Below are 18702 nucleotides of genomic sequence, written 5' to 3'. Positions count from 1 at the left end.
GTGGGATGTGTGGGAGAGTGTAGGTTGAGTATGACTATGATGTCTCTCATTGGATGACTGATGGATGGTTATGTCATTAACAGGAAAAGATAATATAAGAACACAGGAGCCAGTACAATAAAAACCACAGGGTCTGAATATACAGAATTAAGAAGATATTAATGTAGAGATACCTATAGGATTATTGCAAATTAGGTTTGTAGTTCCAGAAAGAGGTCAGGAATAGAGAAAAATCACTGAGAATCAGCTACTGAAAAAGTATCAGAAGACCCCTGGAAGACCCTGAGAACTTGTCAGGGTATCCACAAAGTCAACTTTTTTAATTTTCAATTTTCACAATATTGAGATGCTATTTGCATTTTTACTATGTTGACATTTGCTTTCATACTGCAAATTTCAATATGAAACTCTTGGTACCTAGGAACAAAAAAAGGACAGTAGAACCAAGCTGTGGTAGCAGTCACTGAATTTATCACAACCTTGTGCTAATTTTAAAATTGTGCTAAATTTAAGAATTTTTTGAAGAAGCAGTAAAAATCATTGATTTTTATTAAACAATGACCTTACATACACATCTTTTTAATTCTCTGTGTATGAATGAAATACAATGGTTTCCTGAGGGGAAAAAAAAAGCACTTGCGCAGTTGAGTTTCGAACTACTCTTTTTATTAAAAAAAAAAAAAACAACTTTTTATTTGAAAAAAATGATTGACAGACAAATGATAGTTATTCAGACATGGGTATTTGGCAGACACTTTTCTTGAAAATGAAAAAAGGAAGACTGCCACTTAAAAAAATAACTGTCAGGAACATTGCTAATAATAAAATTTGAGCTCTCAACTGAAAATTATAATTGTGTAAAACTCACACACCACAGTGAGATTTCCAATACAGAAAAGACCATTTTCTTGAGATTGGTAGTGATACTGAAAAATGAGACATTTTACATTTTTAAGATCTTCATAAAAAAAAAAAAAACTTTGCAAATGACCAATGCACCACAGTAAGTCATGTATGGACAGAAGAGTTAAATAGACCAAAGGATTTTTTTTGTTTTTAACATGCAGCTTTGTTGAGATACAGTCCACACACAATACAATTCATATTTAAAGAGTACAACTCGATGGCATTTAATATATTCAGAGTTGTTCAAGCATCACTACATTAATTTTAAAATATTTTCAACACCTAACAAAGAACCCCTTAAAACTTAGTCATCACACCCAAACCCCTGTACCCAGAAGCCTTGGGCAACCACTAATATATTTTCTGTCAGTATACATATGCATATTTAGGACATTTCAGAGACGAAATCATAAAATATATGGGCTTTTGTAAATGGCTTCTTTCATTTAACATAATGTTTTCAGCATTCTTCCATATTGTGGCATGAATCAGTTCTTCATTTCTTTTATGGCCAATATTCTATCAGATGGATGTTCCACATTCTACTTATCCATTCATCAGTTGATGGGCACGAGTTGTTTTCACTTTCCTGCTATTATGACAAATACTGCTATGAACATTCATGTACAAGATTTTATGTACATACGTTTTTGATGTCTCTTGGGTATATTCCAGAATTTCTGAGTCATACAGTAACTGTATCTTTAGCCTTCTGAAGAAATGTCAGACTATATCCCAAAGCAGCTGCACTATTTTTTTTTGTTTGATTTTTAAAGATTTATTTATTTTAGAGAAACAGTGAGCATATGTGTGAGTGGGGAAAGGGACAAAGAGAGAATGTTCAAGCAGATTCCCCACCAGATGCAGAGCCCAAAGTTGGGCTCAACCCATGTCCCATCATGAGATCATGACCCAGGGCAAAACCAAGAGTGAAACACTTAATGACTGAGCCACCACGTGATCCGCAGCTGCACTATTTTAAAATCCCACCAGCACAATTTCTCAACATCCTAACCAAAAATTGTGCATATGGTGTGAGATAGGGGTACAACTCAATTTTTCTGTATGTAAATACCTCATTTTCTTAGCATCATGTGTTGAAAAGGCAATTTTTTTTCTTTACTGGACTATCTTGATATCCTTGTCAAAAATTAGCTGATCATGGATGGGTAAATTGCAGGACTCTTGAATCTATGACAACTAAACCTGATAATGGTGCAAAAGTAATTCACTGGAGAAAGAATAGTTTTCTCAACAAATGATGTTAGAATTACCAGATGGTCATATAAAAAAAAATCTTCAACCCATTCTTTATAATATAAACAAAAATACTTCAAGCTGGATCAAAATCTAAATGTAAAACCTCTGTGATCTTCAATTGACTTGGATTAATACATTTTAAAACACAGATTTAAAATATATAACAGACATTCACTAAATGAGGTATTTTAACTTTTTATCTTGGTGACTTAGTATTTCATATATAGATATATCATATTGACTATAATTTCCTTCCCTGCTATTGAACATTTAGATTATCTTCAGTTTTCTAAATTATAAATACTGGCTTCATATTTTCACTAATACTTATGCACATAACTATTTTTATTGGATACTTTAACTAGAAATTACTGGGTCAAAGATTATGTGCACATTAAATTTGGCAAGAAACTGCCAAATTGCTCCATCGTACCTTATGATAGGTGTACCTTACAGAAGAGTATAAAAGGGAATACAAGAATTCTTTTCATCTTCTCTAACACTGAATTCTAATCAGTTTATTTTTAACAATGCGACAACAAATATGGTAAACTTTTATTTTAACTTGTATTTTTTATTATTAATTAAAGGAGCTTTTTATTTACTTATAAACAATTCATATTTCTCATATAAACTGAATTACCCATCATATCTCTGTTTACTTTTCAGTTGGGTTTTTCTTTTTATCTTAATGATCCCAAGAATCCAAGAATCTGTTTTCATATTAGGGACATGCTCTTTGATATATCTTGCAAATATTTTCCTTGTTTCCTTTCATCTTTGTTTCTTTTCCTTCACCTAAAATCTTTTTGGCTTTTTAATGTATTTTATACCTTTATAATTTATGAGATTATAAATACTGAAAATTGACAGAGAAAGGTAATCAGTAAAGGGTACAGAGAAAGGACCATCAAAGAGTTAATAAGCAAAGAATGAACAGTGTCACTTTTTCATGAAAGATAATGAAAGAAAGTTAAGTTTCAAAACTGAGGGACTAATCAACAAATTAAATAACCTCAAGTGGGTCAATTAGGATCTGGATTTTTAAACATTTGATTTGACAATTATATTATTATGACCTTTGTAAAAAATACACGTTTCCAAAGAAAGATAAGACTAGGTGTTATGTGTAAACCTGGCGATTCACAGACCTGTACCCCTGGGGATAAAAATACATAATATGTTTATAAAAAAATTTAAAAATTAGTTAAAAAAAAAGACTAGGTGTTATATGCAGCTAATGGATCGTTGAACACCACATCAAAAACTAATGATATGTTGGCTAATTGAACCTAATAATTAAAAAAAATTGAGATCCCAGACCACAGTTATTGAATAAACAATGAGTGGGAGGTTGAGTGGTGGTGATAATAAATGTATAGTACTGGGATACCCAGGTGGCTCTGTCGATTATGGGTCAGAATTTTGGTTTCCACTCAGGTCATGATCTCAGGGTTCTCAGATAGAGTCTAGCATTGGGCTCTGCACTCAGCAGGGAGTCTGCTTAGGATTCTTTCTCTCTCTCCTTTTGCCCCCTAACTTTAAAATTTTTTTTAATTTTTAAAAGATTTTATTTATTTATTTGACAGACAAAGATCACAAGTAGGCAGGCATGCAGAGGGAGAGGAGGAAGCAGGCTCCCCAATGAGCAGAGAGCTCAATGCGGGGCTTGATCCCAGGACCCCAGGATTATGATCTGAGCCGAAGGCAGAGGCTTTAACCGACTGAGCCACCCAGGCACCCCTGCTCCCTATCTTTAAAGTAAATAAATAAATCTTTAAAAAAATTGATAATATGCTCTCTATGCATCTGGCAGTGAAGGGAGAGGGGGATAACAGTTTGAGGTTCTAGAGAATGAAAAAGAAAATGGAATAAAGCTCAAAAGACAATTATACAAACACGTTTGAAGACAACAGGGAGAAAAGGTTAAGAAGTTGAAATCCGATGATTTCTATTATATCTGGAGAGCTGGATATGAAGTTGCTTGCTGAGAACAGGGTAAGATGATACAGGAAATAAAGCTTTGAACAAATACATAGAAAAATTACAATTAGAGAATAAACAGAAAGTACCATAGATGCAGACATGTGTCACTCCTTATAATGCCTAGAAAAATGTCTTACACATAAATGGACTCATTGAATGGGTTTAAAATTCAATTTTAGATAATTAAAAAATACACATTCTTTAGGAAATTTAGTTTTCATATCAGTTTTTATATATAAATTTTATATAACTGGTATGCTAATATGATTACACTGTGATATGATTTCCCGAGGGGAATAAATAATTCTATTTATTTAATTTCTATAGAATTACATTAAAAAATTCAGAGTAAGGGTTTGGCAATTTGATGAAGTGACAGCAATTGAATTTAATATTTGAAGTACAGCATGAAAGATTTGCAAATGTCACAAAAATGGAACATTTAAAATTTCTCTAGGCATTTAATAAGGAATAATATTTATATAAATATATAAGAAATAAGAAAAAATTTTAATATTATAATATAAAATATAAGAATAATAAGGAATTAGTCGTTTCAATCTAAATTATATTAACAGAAGTAATTGTCAAATCACTTCCAAAATAAAAGGAAAAAAGTACTAAAATTGTTAATCAGTGGGAAAGTTTGTATCTAAAGAGTTAGAATGAGTAATTTACTAAATGTATTCAGCTTTGGGGCGCCTGGGTGGCTCAGTGGGTTAAAGCCTCTGCCTTAAGCTCAGGTCGTGATCCCAGGGTCCTGGGATCGAGCCCCACATCGGGCTCTGTGCTCCGCAGGGAGCCTGCTTCCCCCTTTCTCTCTGCCTGCCTCTCTGCCTACCTGTGATCTCTGTCTGTCAAATAAATAAATAAAATCTTAAAAAAAAATGTATTCAGCTATTATAGGTGCTCTGAAAATGATTTTTTAATTAATTAACTAACATCAAGGGGGGAAATTAGGTAAGAATTACATGGGAACTCTCTTATACTACCTTTGAAATGTTTCCAAAACTATTCTAAATAACGAGTTTATTTTTAAAACAGACTTTTTTTTACTTTTTACTTATAATATTATGCCTAGAGAAAAGTTGCAGAATACAGAGAATTCCCATACACCTTTTACAAAGCTTACCCTACTATCATCATGTTACATAATGAGTATTATCAAAATCATGGACTTGCTTTCACATTTTGAAGTGCTTAACCTGCATATCATAAAACACCTCTGTGTCATAAAGTAGTATGTGTATTGCAGATTTTCTTTCACATAGTTTGTTCTACTCATCTCAGGTGATAAATAAAAGAACACATTTCTATTTGCAAGTAGTATAAAACAAAATAGTGTTTTCACCTATCAATTACATTTCTCAACTTCCTAGAATGTATTCCTATTTTAGAAATGAGTATCCTTCAAGTGGATGAATAATAAAGTATTTACTTAAAATTATATAAGACATACTAATTTTCAAAAGAATTTCTAGAAAGAAATCTACAATTTTCAAAAATGTTACAGGATGATCTAAGTAAGGGTTTGAAGACCAAGAATCTGCAAAAGGACCCACCAGTATAATATTATGATTTTCACCTAAAAGTCTCAATATCCAAGGAGCAAGAGTGGTGGATGGTAAGTTGGACTGATCTAGAATTGGTGGACAAGCATTGTAAAATAAAAGGACTGACAAAAATTGAGAGAAAAATTTAAGTGAGGTCAGATGCATTATCCAAGTGCAGTGGAATGTTATTATCTGAAGGCAGTGAAACCCAGAGGTACAAGGGGTAGGAGAATTTACATAACCAAAAAGCTGAAACTATAAGAGAAAAGTCAGGGAAAGATTACAAAGGATGAGAAGCTTTAGTTACATAGCAGAATATTAGAACTTTAGATTTCATACATAGAAGTATAAGGGATAATGATGTACAACATGAAGATATGATAGAGTGGGGCTAAAAAAGAACCAAGTTCAACAAACTCTGAAATTAGGATGATTACTGGGCTACAACAATGAAGTCAGGCCACCACCAGTTAGATTATTCCTTATCTTTCCAGCTTGGGAATCCTTGCTAGATACCTACATGAGTCATGATTAAATTCACTTAAACATCTTTAGACTATAAAGATATAAAAATTATTTCAATGTACATCTTATCCAGCTTCTGCTGGACCCAAATAAGTAACACAATTAAAAAAAAAAAAGATTGTTGAAGAAGAAATGTTAAATTATCTTGGGAAGGATATATTAGAGCAGGACTGTCATTTTACATGAGTTTTTTCCTAGTTTTTCAAATAATGTCTACTATTATTAACTTGAACTGGAAGTAATACAGAGTAATCATAAAAGTTTTACTTCTTCAAAAAGTAAAATCAGAGATTAAAATTCTTTAAAATTCAAGAAACTTACTCTAAACCAATGCTATAAAGAAATATTAAGCATTCAATAAATGCCTACTAACTCAGCATGGAAGGATCTGAAGTACATGTAAAAATCATGCTGAGATTTAATATAAAGTCACTGTTCTGAGGAGAGTAAGAAAAAACAATGACTGAGACTATAACTGATGTGAAAATATGAGTGGAATTTTTACTAAAATAAGAAGTACTGATTATCATAAATGTCTCATTTATTAGACAGTAATAGGATTTAAATAAGAATAACAAGTGATCATTGAGGCACTAAGTAACAAAAAATATAGTAAAAAACACAGGCAACTATTACTTCAAAAATTTTAAGTCTTTATTTAGTTCACTTTTAACAGCTATAAACACTATGGTGCCCCCAGGAGTCAATCAGTATCAAAAATGACAAGTTATTAATAGACACACAAAAAAGTTTAATAGTCAGAGAAAACTACTTTGTAAGGTCCATAAAAATTAGAATATTTCAATTCCAAGATAATTCATTTCTAAGAAATAATTGGTACACAATGAAAATTCTTTGAGAGCCAACACATGTACAAAATAAAGCATATAACTAATTAAATGTATAAATTCTCCCTTCCAAAAAACAATCACTTTCATACATTGATTATCAATGGATATGCCAGCATTATGGCTAAACCTCCCAGTTTTTCCTGAATATAAGTAAACAATAAATACACATCATTTAAAATTCATATGTTAAAAATCTAAACCACTTTAGAAAGTTGATGGGAATTGACTTTATCTTTTGGTATAGGTGGGGCAGCGAACTTTAGATTATGATTTTTCTAATACATAAACATAATTGATTTTACATTTTTTCCAAACCACAAATATGTAACTGCTAATGAACACATTTCATTGTGAATTTTTCATTATAATGCATTGTTTGAAAAGGAAATATTAAATATTAATATTAATATTTAATTAAATAATTAAATATTAAATATGATTAAAAATGTACTAGGTGATCAATAAAGCTATGCTGAAACTAACAGTTTACCACATCTCCACAATACAAATTGCAAGAATATTTTTAAAATACCTCAACATTACTACATATAATCTTTAATTCTTAGATACTTTCTATCCTAAACCTGCATATCCCAAACTCATTTCTAACCATAATCTATTGAACCAATTGTTTATCAGAAGAAACAAGAAAAAAGTTCAAAAGATATTGCTCAGATTTTGGAGTGCTAATATAAGTATTGTGGTAGGCAAATGTATTTTAACAAGTAATGAAGTTGGTCAAGCCTATGAATACTTAAGCTAGATCTGATTTTCAAAGAAATAATGATACTTGATATTGAATAATCTATACTACACTCATTAACTAGTTCAGTGTTGTTCAGTCATTTTTAGTGGTTTATCTTCTGAATAAAAATTGAGTTGACTTCAGACAACCTATTCAGTGTAACATGGTCACAAATTCCCTTAGCTTTTCTGTTTGTTTGTTCATTTGTTCTAATAGCTTTACAGATGCTTAAATGATGGAAACCTATTTGTACAAATTTAAGATATAAAATTATGTAAGTTTTGACCTAGGTATATAGCCAATATACAATCAATCAGTTTTTTCTTTATTGGATCATTCTACTGGTTATGTATTTTAGAAATCTGTCCACTGAATTTCATTCAGTAATGTTTTATAGTTTTAAGTATACAAGTCTCATATTTTTTTTTGTCAGATTTGTCCCTATATTATAGATGCTATGATAAACACTGCTTTTTGCTAAATTTCAAATTTTTTATTACTAAAGACAAATACAGTCAATTGAAAATACTGATCTTGAATTCTGTAAATGTGCGAAACTCAATTATTAGCTCTAGGGCCTTTTTGTAGATTCTATAGGGTAATGTGCATAGATGATCAAATCATTGGTGAATAATGACAGATTTACTTCTGCTTTCCTAATCTAAATGCTTCTCTTTTTATTGCTTAAGGACTCTGCCTAGAACCTCCATCCACTACAATGTTAAATAGAAGTGTTTGTAAAAGTAGACATTCTTGTCTTGTTCCTAACCTTAGTGGGAACACATTCAGCCTTTCAACAACAAATACAATGTTATCATTAGTTCTTCATAGATGTTATCTATAGGGCTGGAGGTTCCCCAATATTCCAAGTGTGTAGAGTGATTTTTATGAGGCATAAATGTTAGATTTTGTCAAAGGCTTTTTATGCATCTACAGACATCACCCTATTGCTTTTCTTTTATTATTTCAGGTGGGAGGATAAATCCAGTACTTATTGTCAGAAAGAGGGAGCTTCAAATTCCTTTAGTGCTGAATAATTTGATTCACTGAATGTAGTCAAGTATGCAAATATACAGTTTATAATTATTAAAGATCTGTTTCTAACTCTTTATCTATTGATAAATTAGCAAGGAACTCACTGTAAATATCGTTACCAAAATCCTCTAGCAAAATATGGTATTATATTCCAATATATGGTGAACAGTAAGAACATTTCAGGTAGAAATCTGAAGAAAACCAATGAATTCTGGCAGAGCTAAAAAGTATAAATATGAGTCCACTTAAATCAATAGCAGTTATCATGGTTATGTTAGAAGCATGTGATATGAGATGTTAAGAGATGAATGATGCACAGCCTGATTTAAAGTCATGAAATGTTCACAAAAAAGTAAATCAAGGAATATTAAGTTTAAATAGAAAGACTTCAGTGAAATGATGGCAATGATCTTTCAAGACTGACCTGAAATGAAGAGAATACTCATTGCTGATCGTTTGATTATTTGGGCATAATTAATGTTCCAAATGGAATACATGGTGTGAACAAGAAGTTGTGATTTGATGTGGGATTGGTTAAATTAAAAAAAAAAAAGACTTCAAAAGGTCAATATAATTTAGCCTCCTCAGCTTTAATTTGTGAATACAGAACAGTTGCTCCTAGTGGAAATACAGGGTTAGGGTTCTGCAATGCCTTCCTTACATTCTCTGTCAAAAAGTTAATATCACTATATAACTATGTTTTTTGTGTCTTTTTGTTTAAAGAGATATTGTTTTATTTATATTTATATACATACATATAAAAAGCTATATAGAGAGCTGTGTATGAGGGTACACACACACACATATCAATATTTGATTTGTTAACACTGAATGCACAATCAAAAGCACATGCCAGAACTAAGCATGTCTAACAAATTTTTCTCTAAGGCACCTAACAGCCCTCTAGCACCTAGGAACACTAGACTGCATTTCAGTACTATGCTTGGTGGTCTTTTTAAATAATAAAATCACCGAAAAAAAAGCATAAACATGAAAAAAAATGGCACTAAATACACCACGCAAAGGATACTTGTTCTATAGTACAATGAAACAAGAAGGCAAAGTGTTACCTGTCATGATAATGTGCACATCACTTGATTTCTTTCTTTTTTTCTTTTTGGTGCTCTATTTATCTGTGAATGACTGCAGAAGTACCCTGAGTACTGATTTTGGGTTTGCAAGTAAATTTTTACTGAGTAGGTGAACTTGAAAATACAGTATCTACAAATAATGAGGGTTAACTGTATATATAGTGAGACCCCCTGTGGTCTTTATCAATGACTTTAAATCAGTGGTTTTAAACCATTTTTGAAGTCTGGAATTTTTTGAGAAAATGATAAAAGTTAAGTATCCTCCAAAAAAAATCACACATTAAAAAATTATGATTTTAAAAAATTATATTAAAAAAATAAAAATAAAAAAAAATTATGATTTTAATGGATTTATGGGCCTCCAAAGGTCCATAAACTGACCTCCATTCCAACTGATAATACATAAACCACAGTTTAAAAACTCAGCTGTAGGGGCGCCTGGGTGGCTCAGTGGGTTGGGCCGCTGCCTTTGGCTAGGGTCATGGTCTCAGGGTCCTGGGATCAAGCCCCACGTCGGGCTCTGCCTGTCTCTCTGCCTATTTGGGATCTCTGTCTGTTAAATAAATAAATAAAATCTTAAACAAAAATTCAACTGTAAAGGTAATAGGCAAATTCTTAAAGCATCCATTGACTGTTTTAGATTTCAACTAATGCTTAAAACTTCATATTTACAGAACAGCAATCATTTTACCTTTTGGCTTATATTTTCTGAATGCATATTATAATAATGATTATAGCTTACCACCTAGATACAATATACAGTGTCACAGAACATAAAATGCATTTGCAGGTTTCACTATTTACAAAGCAAATTTTCTTTGCCTTTCTTGCAGAATTATTATTTTAAAAAATCTACAGAATATAACCAGAAAAGCAATACATAAACTTATTTGGAGAGCTCTTCATGCTTCTTAAGACACTCCAGTTTGGGGACATGAACATATAAAGTGTGAAGTTTCATAGCACACTGATATTTATATCAACCTTATAATTTTAATTGGTTCTCTACATATGAAATATCTAAAAATGCTGATTGTAATCCAGTATCCCTTCACTTTCAAAGAAAAAGTTTTATTGCCCAAAACACTGTCATTTGAAATTTTTTTTTCTTTTTTCAAGAACAATCATATATCTGTTTCGTAACTGACACATTAACTTGGTAAATGTTCTTCAAGTACTAACTAGAAAGCAAAAGGTATTTTTTAAAAAAGAGAACAACAGAGAAAACATACCAGCAATTACTTCAGCATTAAACAATAACAGTTAATCAACAAAGGAAATTATACCCATACCATATTATGTATTAGGGTATGAACAACTGCTAAGTGGAAATGTTCTATTATAAATATTAAAAATATTTATTTTCAAAATTTCAAAAGGTACTGAGTATTTAGTATGAAGACTAAAAAATAACTTACTGCATTTTAAGCAGAGAGGGTTCAGACAATGAGAACACTTTTTAATGGCTAAAATGATTGCTTAGTAGGAGAAGTTGAGAAGTTGTCTCCTGATAAAGGGATCGGAGATTGGGCAGGGGCCTGAAGAAAAGAATAAATTATTCAAATAAATTCTGAAGAAAATAAGAAAGAAAGGTGACTAAAAGCAAACAAAAGAATTGAAAAAAGTCGAGGCCCCAATTTCATTTGAAAAACTGGGTTATTCTCTCTGGGTACGAACAGCATGATTTTATGCAAGTTTCTATCCATCACTTAAATCTGTTATTATCTTGATTTCTTCTGGCATGATATGCAATTTGGAATAACTATGATTCAGAATATCCTAAGTAACTAGTCAGTATTTACAAAATTATGTATGTTGTTATTTTTTTCCATAATTATCCATGTCAGACAGTTCTAGGTATACTTCAGGCAATGTCACTCTATTTGTGAATGATATGTAAAGGTGTAGTATCTGTAATAGATGTCTGTTGATGATAGCTTATATAAAACAAGAATACCTTCATCTTTCTCATGTAGCCAAACACAGGATAAAGAATTCCTACCTCTGGGAATGAAAGGCTTAGTTTGTTTCTTATCTCTTACTATGAAATATATGTAATGCAAATTACATACACATTTAAAAGGGTATGAAGGGGTTTTTAATATAAAACTACATTAAGGAACTAATCCATATGCTTTTGCATGAACTATTTTATATTCTCCTATGTATAAAAATTTGAAATAAATGAACAAATTTGTATTAGACATTGATGTTAATGTTAGATCAACTGTTCTATACATCACATAGAAACCTATGTTAATGCTAAATGAAGGAATTTCCCTTAAATGTTCCACAAAGTCAACTTACATTATGAGTTACTCCTTAAAATGCAGCATTAATAAATAATACCCAAAGGATTACAAAAATCATGTCATTTGAAATCAATTTTTATGGATATGAGGCAATTTCATAACAAGTAATATAGATATACTCTAATTCTACATCTGTCACAATTATGAGATAGATTTAGTTTTTAAACTTTTGTCATAAATAAATGATAAGTTAAGTCCAGTTTTTTAGTTTGCATTATAATTCTACTTAGAACTACGTTAACTTCAAAAATTCTAGAATTATTTTTATTCTCTGGGCATGAAGTAGATTCTTTCAATGAATTATTATTAAAGGTGATTATACTTATTTTTCAATGTATTATGAAATATATGTACATATATATATAATATTCTATCCATACAAATAGAATTTCATCCCTAAATATCCCAATATCAGTCTACCATCTTCTTTTAGCTTAACATACAGGGTGGGAGAGAAAAATATTCAGTCATAGATCATAATGTACAAATGTGAAAGAAAAAATTTATCATATCTGCGTATGCCAACTTGTAGTCATTAACACTATATTTTCTACTTATGTTATCCACCTATGTAATGCTTAAGGCCAAACTACAATTCTGCTTTATTTATTTATTTATTTATTTATTTACTTGACAGAGAGAGAGAGAGGTGTATTACAACGAGGCAGAGAGAAAGGCAGAAAGAGAATGGGAAGCAGGCTCCCCACTGAGCAGAGAGCCTGATATAGGGCTCAATCCCAGGACCCTGAGGATCATGACCTGAGCCAAAGGCAGTGGCTTAACCCACTGAGCCACCTAGGCACCCCTAAGGTTCTGCCTCTTACTAACAATGCAACCGTGCACTTCCTATAAACAAGTATTAATTCAGAAACCATCAATGTTCTGATATTCAATTCTATTTACACTAAAAATTAGCCAGTGTCTGTCTGTTTCTTTCTCTTTTTCTCTACACACACACACACACACACACACACACGTACTCAGTGACATAAGAACATGAGACCTCTGGATCAGAGACAATTTATTGCTCATGGCAAAAACAGCAGCCAAAGCAATAACTTAGTGCTATTTCCCTGAGTTCCAATCCTCACGGGGCAATGCAGTGAAGGCTGGATATTACTGGCACATGCAGCAAAGAACAGCACAGAAGAGTAATCCTAAAACTAAGAAACTCTGATCTGAAGGCTCCTACTCTGCTCCATAAAGAAAGATTACTCATTACTCTAGTATATAAGCAAATCTCCTAAAGGAAGGGAAAGGTAAGATCTTTTATTTTTAATTTTGGGATGTCTCCAAGGAAGGACATGTTGCTAGTTTGACTATCCAGGAATTTCTCCTTATATAAAACACTGGCAATGTAAATGCCTTTGCTTAGAGACTGTTCAAGCATTTGAAAAATCTTTGAGCTATTTCCCAACACTCAGTTTTCTATCTCTAAATGGGGAGAATAACAGATGCAATGAAATTATATGAGTATTATAAGGTTTAGATGGAAGGTGCCTAATGAAGTGAATAGCATATAGAAGAACTATTTGAGACAGAAAGACCTGAAACAGGGAACAACTGGGTGGCTCGGGTGGTTAAGCGTCTCCCTTCAGCTCAGGTCATGATCCCAGGGTCCTGGGATTGAGTTCCACATCAGGCTCCTTGCTCAGCAGGAAGCCTACTTCTCCCTCTGCCTGCCACACCCCCTGCTTATGCACGCTTTCTCTCTCCCTCTCTCTGACTAGTAAATAATAAAATCTATTTTTTTTTTTAAAGAAAGACTTGAAATAGTCTTGCTAAAGATGTACTGAACAGGAGAATTCTTGATTCGCCTGATACAAAAAATTTAAAAATACGAAAACCCCAATATTTATAACAAGATATAAACCATCCTAGGAAATGAGTATTTTATAAAATAACCCAATAATACCTACTACGTGAAAAAGGTGGAGAAGATTCATCCATTTATGCTAATCAACATCTTTCAGTGGTTTTCAGGCAATAGTATGCAATGCACTAATGATGGATGATAATGAAATGGGTCACAACCATCATTTTTATATCTAATAGAATAGAATAAAAAACCAAAGTGCCTTGCAATGTACTAAGGGTAGAAATTACTAATGAAAATTTTCAGTTAAATATATGCACAGAGGCATCCTCAGAAGTGATGTAAACTGCATTTCTTAGTGTGGATTGGCAGACATATGTATTTAGTTATATGATAAATGAGTAATTCTATAAACCAAGAATTGGAAATTTATAAATAGTATCTCATATTTACCAACATATGACTGTTAATAAACTAAACTTGAGGAAACCTCAGTTTTAAACATAATGAAAATTAGAAGGAATAGAGACCCATTGTCCAGTCTGAACTGAAGACAAGGTAGAAGGAACTAAATTGTAATAGGAAAAAAAAAAAAAGAAAAAAAAAAGATGGACCTGAATGAGCAGAGCTAAATATCTTAATGAAAAATTTGAATATTAAAAAAACCTTCTAAGGACAGTATGTTTTTCTGTTTAGCTTCTGAAAATTCTATCTGTAAATCTTCCCCAACTTATCTGGCCCCACACTCTACACTTCTAGCAATATACTAAGCATGAAAGAAGAGAAAAGCCACATTAGATAACCACTACCCTGAAGGGACTTATAATAAAACAAAATTAAGCCTAGTCCACAAACACTATCAATTAACTCTTGATTGCATAGGACTAAGTATATACTTTATATATTACCTAAGATGTTGTCCTTCCTTTTTGGATCATTTTATTATTCCTCCAAGAGACAGAGAAGTTTTTAAAATGCGGATATACACACACACACATATGTATATATATATATACTTTGTTAATAATTCTAAAAAGTGAAATGATGAAAAGGTTGAACTTGCAGAAATAAATTTAGTCAGGAAAAACTGGGCTTGAACACTTAGCCTTACTTATCACAGTATCTAGTCACGTGAGTCTGGCCAAGTAACAAACTCTCAAGATATGCATATAAAATTTGAAAAAGTTTGACCAAATCCACAGAGTGGATAAATACTTATAATGAGTTCTGGTAATTTACCACAGTCCTCTACTTACGCTTCATGCATTAAGTGCATATGGCTTAAATAATCATCACACACAGTGGAAGCAGTGAGTGTAAAGTGAGAAGCAATAAGATATCTAGCAACTCAAATTTAATTTAAGTGCTAATAGAACTTTCCCTTTGAATCCAATATGGGTTTTTTACGTAGATTAACAAAAAACAATATCATTAAAAATGGAGAGATGTCATGAAATTTTGGAACCATAATGATCCTCAGTAATCAAGACTAAAATAATCAATTAATAGATTAAAGAAGCTGAAGCACTTCCCCTGGATCACTTACCTACCCGATGACAGAGTATGGAGAAGACCTTCTATCTTGGGAGCTCCCACCATACCTGTTACTTGTCATGACTCTTTCTATCATCCAAGAGGTTTACAAGAGCCACAGAAGAGTTGAAGTAAACTTCATGTTTTTACATTACCAGTATTCAGAGGTAATATTCATTCAAAACAACAAATATTTTAATAACAATAATAATATAATAATATTCAAGGACTTCATGGATAATTATTTAAAAATGTTAAGGTTGAAGGATCTGTGTAATGGGGAAATTTTTATTACTTATAAAGGACCTGTGTAGGAGTCAAAGACATGCAATTTTTCCAGCAAAAGAAATCACACAAACACTGGAATCTTTCTGTGAGAATCAATGAGTGTGTGCATGTGATTCACTTCAGGGCAGTATACTGATAAAAAGATAAAAATTACTATCTTGTTTCTGGCAGGAACTTATTCCAGATGCTCAGGGGAATGATGAGTTCACTTTTTCCTACTCCCATATGAAACTTCTTACTCAATAGCAGTAATCAGTAGAGAGACTAAGTAAAGCCAGAGAATTAGTTGCTTATATTATAATCCATACACCAATTCGTTGAATACATATTGTAAGTACTGTTTTTAAGTGATGCTTTTTTTAAAAAATGAAAACCTTTTTTTAATGCAAAGGGATTTAGAGCATTTTTAAAGCTTTATTTCTGTTTTATGCCTTTTTAAAAAAAATTTCAGAAAAGCATTTTTTAAATCCCTAAAGAACTTTTATTCACAAAATCAAACTGAACATTCAAAAACAAGATTGTTTCTTTTTTTTTACATTACAGAATACTTTTAACTTTGCATTTGCCTAATTTTAGTGTTTTCTTTCCACATTTAAGAGATTTTTTTAAGGCAAAAAACCCAAAATATAAAAAATATTGTTTCAAGTCAGATTGATTAGAAACTGAAAACCAATAAAAATTAAGACTACTTTAAATTAATTATAAGCTAATTAATCAATGACAGATGAGGCCTACCCATATTATAATTTTATTGTAACTATAAATGACTTATCAATATCATTAGTGGCATACAGTTCAAAATGGTAATAAACTTTCTTTTTTTTTTTTTAAAGATTTTATTTATTTATTTGACAGAGATCACAAGTAGGCATAGAGGCATAGAGGTAGGCAGAGAGAGAGAGGAGGAAGCAGGCTCCCTGCCAAGCAGAGAGCCCGATGTGGGACTCGATCCCAGGACCCTGAGATCATGACCTGAGCCGAAGGCAGCAGCCTAACCCACTGAGCCACCCAGGCGCCCGGTAATAAACTTTCAATACAAAAATTTAATCTACCAGAGAAAGATGAAATGAAACATAAATTTAATTAAAATGTTATAATACTTGTATCTCCATGACAGAAGATAACCTTGTAAAATATACAACCACTACCTAGTAAGATTAAAATCTAGCATTCATGAAACTCCAAATAACTATTTTTGTTTTTGTGATCTGCACCATGACATGAAAATAAGGGGAATAAACATGAACTTTTGACGTATTCGATAACAGGAATTTTTAAATGCAATGAAACTAAAGCTTATTCAAAATTTTTTTCAAAGGCCTTAGTAAAAAAACAAGCTGTGTTTTATATACAGAGTAGAAGATGTTTTATGAAAGAGCAAACTGACTCCATGCAAATAATATAAAGGGATAAATTTCACACTGTCATATCAAGAGTTATGATAACTATATCTAAAAGACAAGTATGGTGCCTGGGTGGCTCAGTTGACTGAGCATTCGACTCTTGGTTTCTGGTTGGGTGGTGGTCACAGGGGTCATGGTGATCTCTACCCTGGGTCGCGTTCTGTGTTCAGAGGGGAGTCAGCTGGAGATTCTCTCTCTCCTTCTTTCTCTCTCCTTCCCGGCTTGCATCACACTCTCTCCCTCTCTCTCAAATAAATAAATAAATCTTAAAAATAAAGATATATATTAATGTCTACAGAAGACATACTTTAAATTAAAGGTTATAAATGGACTAAAAGTAAAAGGACAGAAAAAGATGCACAAGTTTCTCCCAGTATCAGAAAGTGGACTGTTTCTATGAAACTTTTCAAAAGCCAAAATGGAAAGAAGCAGAGTATTCTCTATTTTTGGAAAAACTGTGCCATGCTGCTTCGTTTTTATGAAAGACCTACGTTAGAAACTCTTTTTCCTATCCGAAACAGCAGCTTAATTTCCTTAAGGGGAAGGGAGTTTATAGAAGTTACCAAGGAATGGTGACATTTGTGCTAAGTATATGCTTTACATTTTTCAAATCTTTAAACATTTGAAAACACACATATAGCCAACAATTATCCACAACAGCACAAGCCTGAGCATGCTGCTCTTGCAATGCATATTTCTGCTCTAAGAAAGTTCATAAATGAACAACTGTCAAAACAATTTTCAATACAATGACAGCCAAATAAATACACAAAACTCCAAGAATAGTTACTTGTATTATGTAAGCAAATACATGAGAGCCAACACATGGTGGAGTTTGGATTGAGGACGTCCAAACATAAAAAGCTAAGCCATAAGTAGAAAGCAAAAGAAAACAAACGAACAAAAACAGAGAGAGCAAGAAACAGGGTAATGATTATAAAAATGGGGGAAATCAGAGGGGGAGACAAACCATGAGACACTGTGGACTCTGAGAAACAAAGTGAGGGTTTTGGAGAGGAGGGGTGTGGGGGGTTGGGTGAGCCTGGTGTGGGTGTTATGGAGGGCATGTATTACATGGAGCACTGGGTGTGGCGATAAACAATGAATTTTGGAATACTGAAAAAAATTAAATTAAAAAAAATCTGTTGAAAATAGACTATGGCAAGTTTAAGAAATATTGGTGATATCACAGTAAAAATGAATTTAAATGTTAAAGAAACAAATCCAGGACATCACTGAATATACCTTGGTAGTACACTATCAAGGAGAAGTATACATCTTTTGATGTCACAAGGTTATATATAGCACAAGAAAGTGAGGACAAGCGTTCAGGAGTAAGGGCAGGCATAAATTTGTCTCGCTTGAAATCTCTTGACATAAAGGATAAGAATATATATT

The 18702-nt window shown here is 32.2% G+C and overlaps 1 protein-coding gene and 1 non-coding gene across 3 annotated transcripts in view; one reads left to right on the top strand and one right to left on the bottom strand.

Moving 5' to 3' along the window:
- The window catches only part of ADK (adenosine kinase), a 531050-nt gene that overhangs the window by 300162 nt on the left and 212186 nt on the right, over positions 1–18702 (bottom strand). The gene's annotated exons all lie outside the window — the stretch shown is intronic.
- On the top strand, positions 9251–9319 carry LOC123393030. The gene has a single exon (XR_006607732.1). It is a non-coding gene; the product is annotated as a small nucleolar RNA SNORD2 (small nucleolar RNA).

This window comes from Mustela putorius, unplaced genomic scaffold (genome assembly GCF_011764305.1).
Source record: "Mustela putorius furo isolate JIRA1106 unplaced genomic scaffold, ASM1176430v1.1 tig00000698_pilon_pilon_pilon, whole genome shotgun sequence".
Classification (NCBI taxonomy): domain Eukaryota; kingdom Metazoa; phylum Chordata; class Mammalia; order Carnivora; family Mustelidae; genus Mustela; species Mustela putorius.
This window is presented reverse-complemented; position numbering and strand designations above follow the sequence as displayed.